This window comes from Anopheles coustani, chromosome 2 (assembly GCF_943734705.1).
Source record: "Anopheles coustani chromosome 2, idAnoCousDA_361_x.2, whole genome shotgun sequence".
Classification (NCBI taxonomy): domain Eukaryota; kingdom Metazoa; phylum Arthropoda; class Insecta; order Diptera; family Culicidae; genus Anopheles; species Anopheles coustani.
The window spans coordinates 29,211,890-29,225,070 of NC_071289.1; the positions used below are offsets into that span (position 1 = coordinate 29,211,890).

Sequence of the window (13,181 nt, forward strand, 5' to 3'; positions counted from 1 at the left end):
TTAAAACTTTTGATCATCGAAAACATTTCCAATTAACAGTGAGACTTTTTTGTGACTAGTTGTTAAAATTGATTTTTATTCTGCGATCTAAAGTAAACGAGAAACAATAATCCACACGTGCGCGAAAATCATCTCTTGCGAGCATATAATTACGCCGGGTGGAAATTCCCAAGGCCGACCGGGGATTGCCTCTTCCCATCGTCCCAGAACGACGCCTCATTATAATATATAGATTCGGTACAATTATACAAAACTAAACTTCTATTTTAAACGGACGATCATTAAAATAAATTGCTCGCCGAGCTCGTTATACATCCTTTTAAACTGGAAACTTTTACCAGCCTTCCTGTTTCTTTCCCGCGAGCAGCGGCGACGGGTCTGCTATCCGCTTTCCCCTCGCTATCGTCATCACCACCGCCACCATCATCGTTGCCGTCAACACCTCCTTCGACACCCCCACGAACTGTAGCAACAAGCAGCTGGCATCGCTCGAAAACTCGAATGAATACAGTCGACTCAATGTTTTTCTCACTGTCTCGTTCGTTCGCCTCACGCCTCACACACAGTCACTTTCCTCACGGCTCACAATGTTTCGCATTGTGCCGGATGGTGAGTTTTCCTCCGAATCGTGCTTCTCTTTTTCGCCCGACCCTACCCTTTTCCACCCCTTCGCATTCTGTCACGCCGGGGCGCTGCAATGCAATACCACTACTCTCGATATATTCGTTTCATCCTTTTCCCGAGGCCACCCCCGCACAAAACCGGCCGGCAGAGAGTTGTCAACCCCCTCTTGGTCCTCCGGTGGCAGCAAACCATTAGGAAAAGTGAACTAACGAGTGCAAAAAGTGTGGAATGTGTGTGTGTGTGTATGTGTGTATGTGTATCTGGTGGAGAGCAGTGTGTGCGTACCCTAGAACAGATCCCTAGGACGGCTACTCCCGAAAGCCGTTTGTTCGATGAAAACGGAGCGTTTTGGGGGTTGCAAGGACCAAAACAAGACTACTTTATCTCACTCTCTTTCGCACTTTACTCTTCGCACACACAGGCCCTTTCTCTTTCCCTCTTGCTTGCCATCGGTGTGCTAACTTTTTCCTACCCTTCGCCGACGCGCGCCGTTCCGTTTCTACCCGTTTTCCGGCGCCCCATCCACGGTTTTCCAATTCCTTCATTAGACCAACACAAAACGCTGCACAAATTGGCCAAAATTTACACGAAAGCATTCCGCGCAGCGGAGGGTGGCGAGGATTGGCATGTCATAATTGGTTTCATTACACATTGCTACTCCTATTTCAAAAACTTACCACGAATGGAAATGGTGGCACTTTTATAGCGTTGTCGGAATCTAGTTTTTCTTCGAAACCTCCTTTTGATTATTTTAGTTGATAAAAATGTGTTTGAATGTAATAACATGTTTTCGTTCGAGTGAAAAGTAGATTAATTTAATTTAAAAAGTATTGAAGATTGTGTAGAAAAAATTCAATACAATTTCCAATATTCACGCATTAAAATAATTTATAATGAAATCTTACATTGTTTGATGCCCTTGAGGCTTTTAAAATATGTAGCTTCACCGTTCGATTGGACAACGCCAATCGTTCCCAAGCCCATCTCGATGGCAATGATCCTTTATTGTTAAGAGAATGAAAAGCAATACTTTCGCAAACCTGAGGCTGGTGGAAAACCATCCGTCGGCATTAATTACAGCCGGCACTCGGAGGCCGCTCGGACCGAACGCCAATTACAGGACATTACATTGCGCTTCGGGCTGTAACCAGCGCCGAGCTCGGCACGTGGAACGGATTGGGTTTGGCCGCGCATGGTGCGGGCCTATAAATGGACGAACCGCCAGAGGGTGATGTTCTAGAGCAGCCGCACGTGCGATATCGTACGCACGCCAGCCAGTTTGCAGGACGATTGATAAGGCACGGAGTATGATGCCAGAAGAAGCAGCCCGGTTGGGTATGTGTGTGTGTTCAGGGAATGTTATCGAAACGACCGTGGTTAATTATCATTGTTGGCTTATTAGTGGTGTACGTTTCGTCAAACATAGAACAATCTTAACAAATAAAAATACACCCTTTGTAAGTTTTCGGTACTAAAGTCTAGCCTGCTAAAAAGCAGTAAAGAAGTAGCAGAAGCATAGAAAATATGTTTATTTCGAATACTTTTCGATCTCTTTTACTTTTGACAAAGAGATAATAATGGTATAGTTTGGAAGATTAACTATCGAACTATTACTTTCCATTTTTATTTCATAAACTAAGTTTTATCAATCTTATGTATGCTAAATTTAACATACCATCGTATTTTAGCAAAAGCGACATGTTTCTCAGTACCTTGACATTTAGATTTTTTGATTAAAAAACTAGTTGTTCTGTTCTTTTAATTACTCTTGTAATTTACACAATCAATTTTCCACGAGTCAATAAAGTGTTAATAGCAGTACGCAAATTTTTCGAAGAATGGCGAAACAAATACTTCAAAACTATGCATCCCATGCTGAACCGCCAAAGCATATCTCTACAAACGTTAGCGACACCGAAGGCTGTGCAAATATTAAATTCGTCACATTCGTCTTGTCCCACGCTTTTCCCTTTTTTCCACTCGCAACCATGTCTCAAACATTGTCGCCAATTAAACCACGGATTGTACTTAATGGAAACTCATTTCGTAATGGAAACAGGACAGCGTACATGGCCAGGCACCGTGGCGCGGGCAAACGGAGCCCGTGTAAAACGTGCAAACGACCCGGTGGCGAAGTGAGAAAGGAACCGAAGGAGATAAAATATATATAAAATTAAATACACAACCCATCAGACTCTAATTTCCCGCGTTTATCAGCAATCAGTTAATTACAAAGTGCTTTCAATTCATTTCATTTCCCTCCCCCCGAACTAACCGACGCTGTGGCCGATCCTTTTTCCTACCCTTCGACGTAGTGGGCTCCACTCTCTTTTCGCCTGCTGGGCTCGTTTTCTCCCGATTTTCACTTTCTCTCTCTCTCTCACTCTATATTTGATTTGATGTTCTGCCTGCTCGCTCATAGCTAGCAACGGAATGGCGTTCAATCTCTTTTTATCACACTCGCACATACAGCTTACAACTACATGGAGGCTACATGGAACCGAAAATGGGTTGTGTCTATCCCCCATGCATCCTCGCTCTTCCCAACCCATCGCGCCTTCTTACGCCATCCTCAATCCATCAATTAAGCGAAGTGCATTATTGATTGCCATTTCATGTTTTTATCCCCCACCGACTTCCGTTCAGCCTTCCGTCCCGACAGTCCTTGTCAACCCTTCTCACCACGTTTATCAGTCGAAGAAGGGTGGACTTCCGCGAGCACATTCGACGATGCATTTCATTTCCACCGGTGCTGCCGATGGATCAGGTATGTTCAATTTAATCAGTCAGATATAAATCTCACTTCAAAAGAAATCGCCCACACGACGCCGGACAACGGTGTGCGCCAGCCCAGGGACTGAGGGGCAAGGCTGAACACACTGGAAACCATTTTCCGCGCGAGCAGATGAAGCCCACCGAGGGCTTTTCCGGACGCGATGAAAATTCTACCCCGGAGAGAGAATGGGACACGGGAAAAAGATCAGTTTGTAATAAACGACAGCACCGGGACAAACACTGCATCCAACCGTGCCTAACGATAATGACGTAATTAAACATCAATCCCACTGCCCACCACCCCACCTTCCGCATCCATCCCAGGCAGGCCCAGCATAATTTGGCATGCTGATGGCAACTGGGTAACGCTAGCGCATTCATTCGATCCATCCTTTAGCCTTTTTCGTCCTTTTATTTTCCATCATTGCAGACCGTTAATCCCAACCGGGGCGGCGTTCATTACCGCCCGATATACCGTTAATTACCACCAGAGCTGGTTTCCGGTTCGTCGCAAAACTAGGGTAAAACGGAGCCGGAGAAGGAGGAAAGAAATTACACATGCGGGTGCAGTGGTGAAGCGGGAGAGAGGGACCAGGAGGGAGTCATTAATTTATCGTTCGTTATTTCATTCCCTCGCGCTTCCTTTGGCAGCTTAATTGAAACTCAAATGTGTAATATTTTAATTGGTAAAACGAAACATAAGCGTCAATTTGGAGACCGATCAATTGGTGATCGGAAGAAAATTGTATGCTATCTGTACGCTTGTTGCATAAAAAGACGGCGAAAACAAGTAAAACGCAGCAATTATAGGATAGTTGTAGTTAAATTATTGACAGCTGTGTCAGTGAGTAGATGTGGTGTTTTTATCATCTAGCACCATCGTGTGTTGAATCATACAGATGTGGATTGAAGTGTTAATTATTTTCAACAATTCATAAAACGAAAGTACTGGAGAATGAATGAATTTACACAGCAAACCTACTTACAATGACCAATCAATTGATACTTCCAGGACAAACGCTAAAGGAATTTTTGCATTCCAATTAAGGTTGGAAGCCCTATTTCCCGATGCAACTAAGTTCTTTTTATGCCTCTTGCAAGCTGAAATAATATTACATGCTGACAATCCCACATGCATGTTTGACTAAAACTTTTGTTAGTCGTGTATTTTTCGACTACCATGAAACATTACAAAACGCTTAAAATGGCACAAATAAAATAGTCTCAACTTACCGGTAAGATGTAGAAGGTTTGTAAAACATTCCCACTGCAAAGAGTACCGCAAAAAATTGAAAACAAAAATGTTAGAAACAGTTTGAACATAAATGTTTTGTTAAGATTATGATTTTTATTTTATTTTTATTCATTTATTTCATTTCATTTTTTTCATGTTTGCTATCGCTAAAATTACTCATAATTACCAAGTTTCATGTATTATCCAACTAATAATCGCCTATTTCATCAACTATTTTAATAAATACTCAAGGCAAAAACAAACGATAAAACGAAACAAAACACTCTAGTAAAATTAAATCATCGAATGTAAACGAAAGGCAACACGCTGATCGTTTTACGAGTAGCTAAACGGATTCAGCGACGGCTTTTAAGTGATAATATCCAATTAGCATTTCATGATTGCTTTTAATCTATTAGCGACTTCGCCCCTTAAGCCACCATCGTTGCACTCCGCTGAAGCAGTCCCTCAACGTTGATTTGTGCCGGACGAGTCATTTGACAGGTTTCATGCTTCATTCGAGCGCCAAGTTGCAGAGTTTAACATAAGTCAAGAGTAATTTATATTTTGAAGCTAAGTAAGATACATAACGATTGAAATTATTTTAGTTTTCCAGTTACGAGATATTACTGTTTTATCACATCATCTTTCGATAGCTATTTATCACGAAGTTTACGAGAAATATTCCGTTTTGCATTGATTGTCTTGCAGTTTCAACAGTTTCTCCATACATATCATACATTTATTACTTCTTTGTTCAAGTCCCACGAGGCCTAAGTGGGTTGTAAAACGCTTAACCGAGGAACCTGCGCGGAAGGCGCTACCGGTTTGCGCTGGATGTGAATAGAAAATGCTGCGCCATAAAGATAAGCCAGGTCACGGATAATGTGCACAACACTCACGGCCGGTGTCGAGCTGGTTGAGTTTGAGTCTATGAAAGCACCATTAGCAGCCGGGAAACTGAGGCTCCGACACGTTTTAAGCGCAATTCAACGAACCATCTAAAGCCGAATCCGACAGCCTCGCACGATAAAAACGGGTCGCCTTTAATCCGCCCTTAACGGGTGGGGTCCATTTAAGCCTCCGTTTCCGATGCTTTGTTGATTTAGATTTTAATGCGATGATTCTCCGATTTAACGATAATACCTTCTGTTGTTTCTTTTTTCCTAGCCAGTGGTTTCTTGTTTTATCGAAAAAATCGGTCCAGACAAAAATGCCCGAAAAATGCCCCGATGTCCATGCGATGAAAGTGTTATCGGGCTGTAGCACAATTAAGCGGATTTTATCGCCAATAGAATTTTCCATCAACCTCCCGGAACGGGGGTTTGTGTTTTGGGTGCGTTGGAATGAAAAATGGAATCTAAATTTTGACGCGCGCGTATGAATGATTCATCACTCGTCATTCGCCGCCGCAAGAGCTAATCATAAGCAGGTGTTTTTAAGGTGCGTAAAAGACCCTTAAAAGCCATGGAGACCCATTTACAAACACCAATCGGATTCCGGAATAGGTTTTATGTTTCCTATTAGATAGCTTAATGCTCTGCGACGCGTAAAGCGAACCGTGAAGCACCTAGCACTTCAGTTATGAATATTTATCTAGAAAAACGCTATGAATACGAAATACCACTCAATGCTACTTTAAGACAACATACAATGCACATATCTAATTAATGCTGTCATTGCTATAACACCTGAACGGATCATGATGTCAGGGTGTAAGAAAGATGAAGAAAGAAAGATGGAGAAAATATAGCCCAAAAGTTCAACCGGAGATCGTAAGTTTCCCACAAAAGATATCAAATAGATTGTATTGGAAGCAAGTCCCGATAGTGTCTAAGGAAGTAGCTCGACGTACATCGGGTAATGCGTCCAAAAGACCAACTAGCTCTTAGAAACTGGTAGTATTTACAAATTTCAACCCTTCTCAGAAACGAAAAAAAAAAACATTAAAGTTGTCCTGAAAAAGCAACGTTTCATTAAGAAAATGTAAATCGTAATGAAAATTAATCCCACCAGTCCAGGCAAACAAACTCGCAGATAATTACTGTAATGCATTCAAAAAATACTGTAATTTCGTTTGTTTGTTTTGCTTTAAACATCTGCATTAAAACAAAACCCTCAAGAATGTAATCATTTTATGGGTATTAATATTTTATAAATTGCTTTTAGTACCCAAACTTGCAGCTTTCTGCCCGTGGAGTGTATCAATTTCCTCTGGTACGTGACGAGAAGCACTCGTTTAATGTTGAACAAAACTTTAATTAAGAACGATGCTGATAAAGAAGGTTTCGGAGTTCGTGGACTTTTTTTTCAAGATAATTTCGTCGCCGGCGTATCAAAAGGGGTTTCCGGTTATCGCGAGAAAGTTAGACACAACACCACTTTCACACCGATCCTTCTCGCTTCCGGCAAAGAGGCCAGATAGTTGCAGCAAAACAAACCCCAAAACCACCCACCTTGGCGCCCGCCTTGCTTCAACACGTCCGAGCGCGTAATTAAATTTATGTTAAACAGTACTCCCCATGACACGGGGTTCGTCGTCACCGTGCTCCTGCCCACGCCACGAAAAACCTTAATCTAAAACATAAGTTTTCCCGCACGTCACTCCCCAACAGGGAGACCGGTGCTGGTGGGTGGTGGGTGGTGGTTTTGCGTGCGATGGTAGATAAAAGAAATTAAACAATTCATCAGCACAAAAGCCTACCAGGCCGTGGCACGAGTCAGCACCGAGCCGATCGGATCGCGGGTAGAAGGAAATGGTAAGTTCTGTTTTTAAATGGATGAGAACCCCGCCTCCATCACCAAACGTCCCCCGTTCGGGGTATGCGGAACGTACACAGCGCCATTACCGAACACTTAGGGTCATTCGTTTGGGCGAAAGTGAACACCATTAAAATAATGAAACAGCGGTGTTTGATATGGCACGAGAATTTTCCCTCTGGTCGAGAATCGGTGAGAGGAAAATTCACGTCCTGGTTGGCCTTCTCTGCGTTATTTAATATCTTTATGCACCCCGACAGAGGTTAAAAGGTGTTTTAAAACAAAAATTTTACTTTCTTTGCACCATCAACCTGAATTGGTCCGGAATGTCGTAGTCTCCCGGTAGAGCTGATGGCTCGCAAAGAAAATTGTCCAGGTGACGCTTCAACACCGCCGAAGCCGCAAAAGCCTGACCCCAAATCTACCATGCGTCTCCATTCGAGCGTACCGAACCCCGATAGCACTGCGGTAAACCCCTTAACCAAGCGCAGAGGCAGCGTGTTCGCACTGGGCGGAAGAAGCCATTGCCCTGACGGCGAAACCACGATTTCGTCCATCAGCGGTCGCTTAACCACCTCCACCTCCTCCACCCGCCTCAACGCCCGCACACGCCACAATTTTCGGGGGACCCGCAATTTGTCGCAATTCAATTAGGCTGCGAGAAAGGATCGCCTCCCAATCGGTCCTCCCAAATCGGAGCGGTAGAGCCCACGGTGCCCTTTTCTGCCGTCATTTCCCTAGGTGCCTCAACTCCCGCCCACCCGACCCATTCGGCCCCTCGGCCCGGAGAGCCGGACTCATTTAATTAGCCTAATTATGCGTCAATCCCGTTTACATCGGTCCGCTCCCACCCATCATCGCCAGAAAAAGCTACCCATCCTCCCCAAGAGAGGGTTGCACGCATACGCAGCTTGGGTAGGTTGGGTATGGTGGAGCATGTGGCATGTAATGGTTGGGTGTGGTTTACCGTCCCTAGGGACCAGCAACCTCCATGGTGGGCACCGAGGGCGCTGGAAAATTGTCCTGAGTGGGAGGGAAAACGGTGTCGCGGAATCGGTTCTAACAAAACCGCATCATTTCGTGGTCTCCGGAGCATAACGGCGCGTGATTGGTTTGGGCGGTTAGTGTGGATAGTTTTGGGCTCCGCTTGTAAATCATATGTTGTTGGAAAGGCTCGATAGATGACAAAGTAATGGATCGGTTACGGTAATCGATATTATTTCATTCAGATACGTATTTGAAAAAATGAGTATCTTATATGACGTGAGCTATTGTAAATTTCAATTTGTTTTCGATTATGCATATCATTGAAAGAGCAAGAAGTCTGATTTGATTTCTTTAACATTTCGGAAACATTACTTCTATGAATAATAAAAACTATATTCAAATGTATCGAAACGAACTGTTATAGAAGAAGTTTTCTCGATCATCGTCTAGAATTGCCAATTGTCATAATTGTTTTTTCTTGAACATCTGGTCTTATACTTGTTGTCCTAGTTTTACTGCTAAAGTACAATTACTTCATGTTTTAAATCTCTTTTTCTATGATTTCTTTTGTAATGGTAATTTAACTGGAGAGAGTAAAAATCCCTTTTGTCTGCAGATAAATAATTTTAAACATTTAAACTTTTCCATAAATGGGGTTCCAATAAACAATGCTTATTTTCTGATCAATGCACACATACCCACCTACCGATAAACATATTTATCTCTATGTATACCCTCCTCGCAGCATCCCCTACCCAGCCAGGTCGGGCAGGCATCTAAGCCTGTAATTATTCAATGAAATGAAATTAGAACATCAATGGTATTATGGTGAAATGGAAAATGCAAACTATGTGGTTTCGAGTCGCGGGCAACGGTGGCGCGGGAGGCATGCGGAGGCAACAGGCGGTAACGCCAGTTTGCGACTAAATTATAGCCACCGCGAAACACCACAATTGCGATTCCCCGGAAGCGATTTCAAAAAGGAATTAGCAGCTCGAGTTTGGGCGGGCGCGGGCGGAGGCGGGTGTGTGGTGGCGGTGGGGGAATTGTTGCACCGAATAACAACAATCAATTATGGAATGGTATGTGATTAATAGCGCATGGTATCAATTAAGGAGCCACTAGTCTCTAATTGTGACGGTCGAAGTGGGAAGGGAGGTGATGGTTTTCACCATGGAGAACCCAGGGGAGTTTAGAAAGCGCGGCCCCGGGAACAGTGTGGCAGAGGCTGGAGGGGGTGTGTTCGCTCGGAAGGATAATAATCTACACCTGGTTGTGGTATTCTTTCGCTGCATAATTGAGCATACGGCTGGCGTTTTCGGTTGCCATGGTAGCACCCGGCTGGCGCTAATGAGATGCCACGGATAGTTGACGCTAACGATCGGGCTCGGAAAACCGGGAAGCGATAGGACCTCGTTTCCACAGATTCAATGTAATTAAATGCCCATATCTAGCGTATGTCGATTTGAATTTTCACTGAAATGTATCCCGAAATAGAAATGGTTATTAAAACACAAAAAACACATGAAATAATCCCAAAAAACTTATTTGCGAAGCTAATTGAAAATCTCTAATAATAAACAAATACATCCACAAGGTAACGATAGTTTTAACTCCCGCATTCATTACCGTGATTGACAAAAGCTTACCCCGTTTGCAACGCCCCACACCACGAAACGCAAGATCTTCCATAAATCCTCCATCTTTCCCCTTGCCCCGTCGTCTCCTCTGCATAATCCCGCCCGCCACTCGTTGCCGACCGCACCACAAAAATGGCACCAGGCGACGTCATTATGAGCCAACCGAATGGCAAACCTTAATTAAGCACCTGCGCAAGAGGGAATTATTAATTAAATTTAATTACTATTTTAGCTAATGAAAAATCCTCTTCCATTTCTCGCCAAGTGGAGGGACGCAGTGAGTGGAAAAATGGGTGCGAGGCGGGTTGCGAGAATATAAAAAAAAATGCAAACCGAACGGATTCTGGCCCTGCAATTGAAACTATGGCCCGACCGGGGCGGGTCTAGTCGGGGGTGTGATGTGCATGTGCCACACCACTTGTGCACACCACTTGAGCTTAATGAGTGGAAAGCCGATATGATTGACAGCGTTGGCGGTGCGGTGCGGTACGCGGACGAGGTTGGGATTTGTGGTCCCCGAGGCCGAGGTAGGTGTGTTTTTATTCAAATATTTATTTTTCATTCATTAACTTTAGCGAGACGCGTGTGGAGTGAGCACCGCCCAACTTCTCAGTGGCCGTTGTTCTATCGCTGGAGATTTGGGTCGTGGTGTTAGTGGATTGATTGGATGGTATTTTAAGCTGCTGCATGTACTATGCTGGAACAGTTGGGAATATATAATCCAATATTGTTAAACCGTGATCCGACCGGTTTTGGGCAAAATAATAATGTGAAAATACTAACTTTTGATGAAAACAATAAAGTGAAAAAGTGCACGATGCAACAAATAGCTAGTAACAATTGGACAAAAGCGGAATTTTATTTTATTCCTAGTAGAAGAACACTGGAAAACAACAGTATATCATTTAAAAGATATGGTAAAAAATTAACTAATGCGTTCAAATCACGTTCAAATTGTTTTAGGTGTGATTAAACACTAAATCCAATTCTGTGGATTCAACTCAGAAAAAAAAACATTTTATGTAAAAGCCAAAGTTGTTTAAAATAAGATCAAAACCAATCACTAAGATCTCAGACTTTATAAACCAAAAGATAAATAATAATAACTAATCTGTGTAGTATGTTAGGTAAACAGAAAAACATGACCGTCAATCCATTATAATCAACCACATCAACCTCACACACCTAAGAGAATCTTTAAATTCTTGCAAAAGGAAACATTGTTTTGGAATCAGTTCTCATTAAATCAAATCACCAATCAGATTTGGTCAAATATATGCGATGTATGCGAACTACTTCATAGGAACAGAAACCGATCGACAGCTGACGATGATGAGCAAAGCTCTCAAAGCTTTTTCGACTGCTCCATCTTCCTGGAACGCTATCTCTGATGATCCCAGGGCAACGATCCAGGTGAAACCAAGTTGGATGTGCATAATTATTTAAATGGGCCCAGTTTTTTTTTGTTCTCCATGCAACCACCATCGCCTTCGGGGGCGAATCACGACGATATTGTTGCATTTTGCGTACCTTAGTGCGCCGTTTCCACTCAACTCGGCGACTCGCTTCGGCTAGCTGCCATCGGAATGGATGCGCTGCGGGCCAAATTCCATCATCAAGGGTCTCCGGTATTTCGTCATGGGACGTGTCGTCTTTTTCAACGCCCAGCGAGCCGACCAAGGCAAGCAAGCGGCTTCCCCACTTGAGAGACTGGATGGTTTAAAATTTCCATTCTGCACCAGAGTCTTATCTTAATTATGATCATTGGGATAATTAAATGTGCTGCCTTTGATGTTGCCCCCTCCCCACTCGAGGCCAGACCAAGGGATGTTGCAACGAAATACTTTGGGTTCTGCCCCGAAGCGCCAGCGAGCGTGTGTGTGTGTGTGTATTTATGTGTGCGATGTAATGCGTTAGGTATGGGCCGGTTAAGGACGGCAATTCGCAAAGAGTTTGTTAGAAGGCGCGGCCACGGCGAAGGTAAGCATGCTGTTAAACGGGCTCATTAACGGGTTGGCAAGGTTGGCTTGAGAATGCTATTCCTAGAAGCCAACCCGGGGCACGCCTCGGTCCAACGTAATGGAAGGTACAGAGTGTACCTTGCAATGACGATGAACTATTCCAGAATTATTGGTATTTAAATAGCACTGATCAATGATAAATTAAGACTTTACTTGCATCTTCTATAAACTCCTTCTCTCCGGCAAAACTTCCGAGAATCAGGAATCCATTAAACCGAAATCAAACAAAATCAAACAAACAAATAAAATAACGTGTGCCTTCTGAGAAGGGGGCAAAAATGAACATTAAAAACATACAAACGACCACATATCCCCAGCACAAACTCATTAGAGCGATCGTTTCAATTAGCGGCCCCCAAAATTCAACGTCGTTAGGCTAATTATCGCCCGCGGGTCCGATCAAAGACGACGCGATCGAGATCCATCCGCGCGGTCACAAGAGCTCGATGGATGGTTTGTCCAAGTAACCGTCGGTTGGAACGTTGCCTCCCGGGATAAATTGGCACCGCCGGCGTTCGGGCAATGACAGAGAACTAGACCGACGGGGTTTGAAGCGACCGAACCCACGAGGGAATGTTGGTTTCTCTTGACACTCTCGATGGGTGACATGGTGTTGGGAAACGGGGCGCCCCACACCCACATGCTACATTCATAGAAGAAAGTAAGCCACCAATGCCATTGATTCCGCCACATCCTTCCCTCTGCCGTCGAGAGGGCGGCATGCGCCCCCGAAAACTCCAACGTAATGATCCCTAATGAGAAAATCAATTATCCATTTCTCCGCAGATCCACCCAACCCCTCGCGGGAGCTTGAGGGTTCGGTTCCGTTGTTCTCAGAGGGAATGGACAACGAATGGTCCGAATAGTTGTCATCCATCCAGGTCCCTCCTGCTTGCCTCGTCCCGCTTCTTGCGGTTGAACAGGCAAGAGCCACGATGAAGACTACTTCGTTACGAATCGATATTCAAATCTCACCGTGCTCCATCATGCTGCCTAACAACCGCGTTGGGCCTCTACAAACCTGCCAGCGATCGTCAGCATAGAAAAGAAGCAATAATTTTCGACGAAAACCTACCTACACACACACACACACCCGAAAACATTGGTGTCGGATGAGAGGGCCACCAAAAAAGACCGATG

General features: G+C 44.0%; 1 protein-coding gene across 1 annotated transcript in view; it reads right to left on the bottom strand.

Annotated features, from left to right (window-relative positions):
• Positions 1-13,181, bottom strand: part of LOC131266887 (LIM domain transcription factor LMO4) — a 201,233-nt gene that overhangs the window by 99,620 nt on the left and 88,432 nt on the right. Inside the window, exon 6 of the mRNA XM_058269568.1 lies at positions 4,633-4,666. The gene's annotated coding sequence lies outside the window, so the exon portion shown is untranslated. The remainder of the gene's footprint in view (positions 1-4,632; positions 4,667-13,181) is intronic.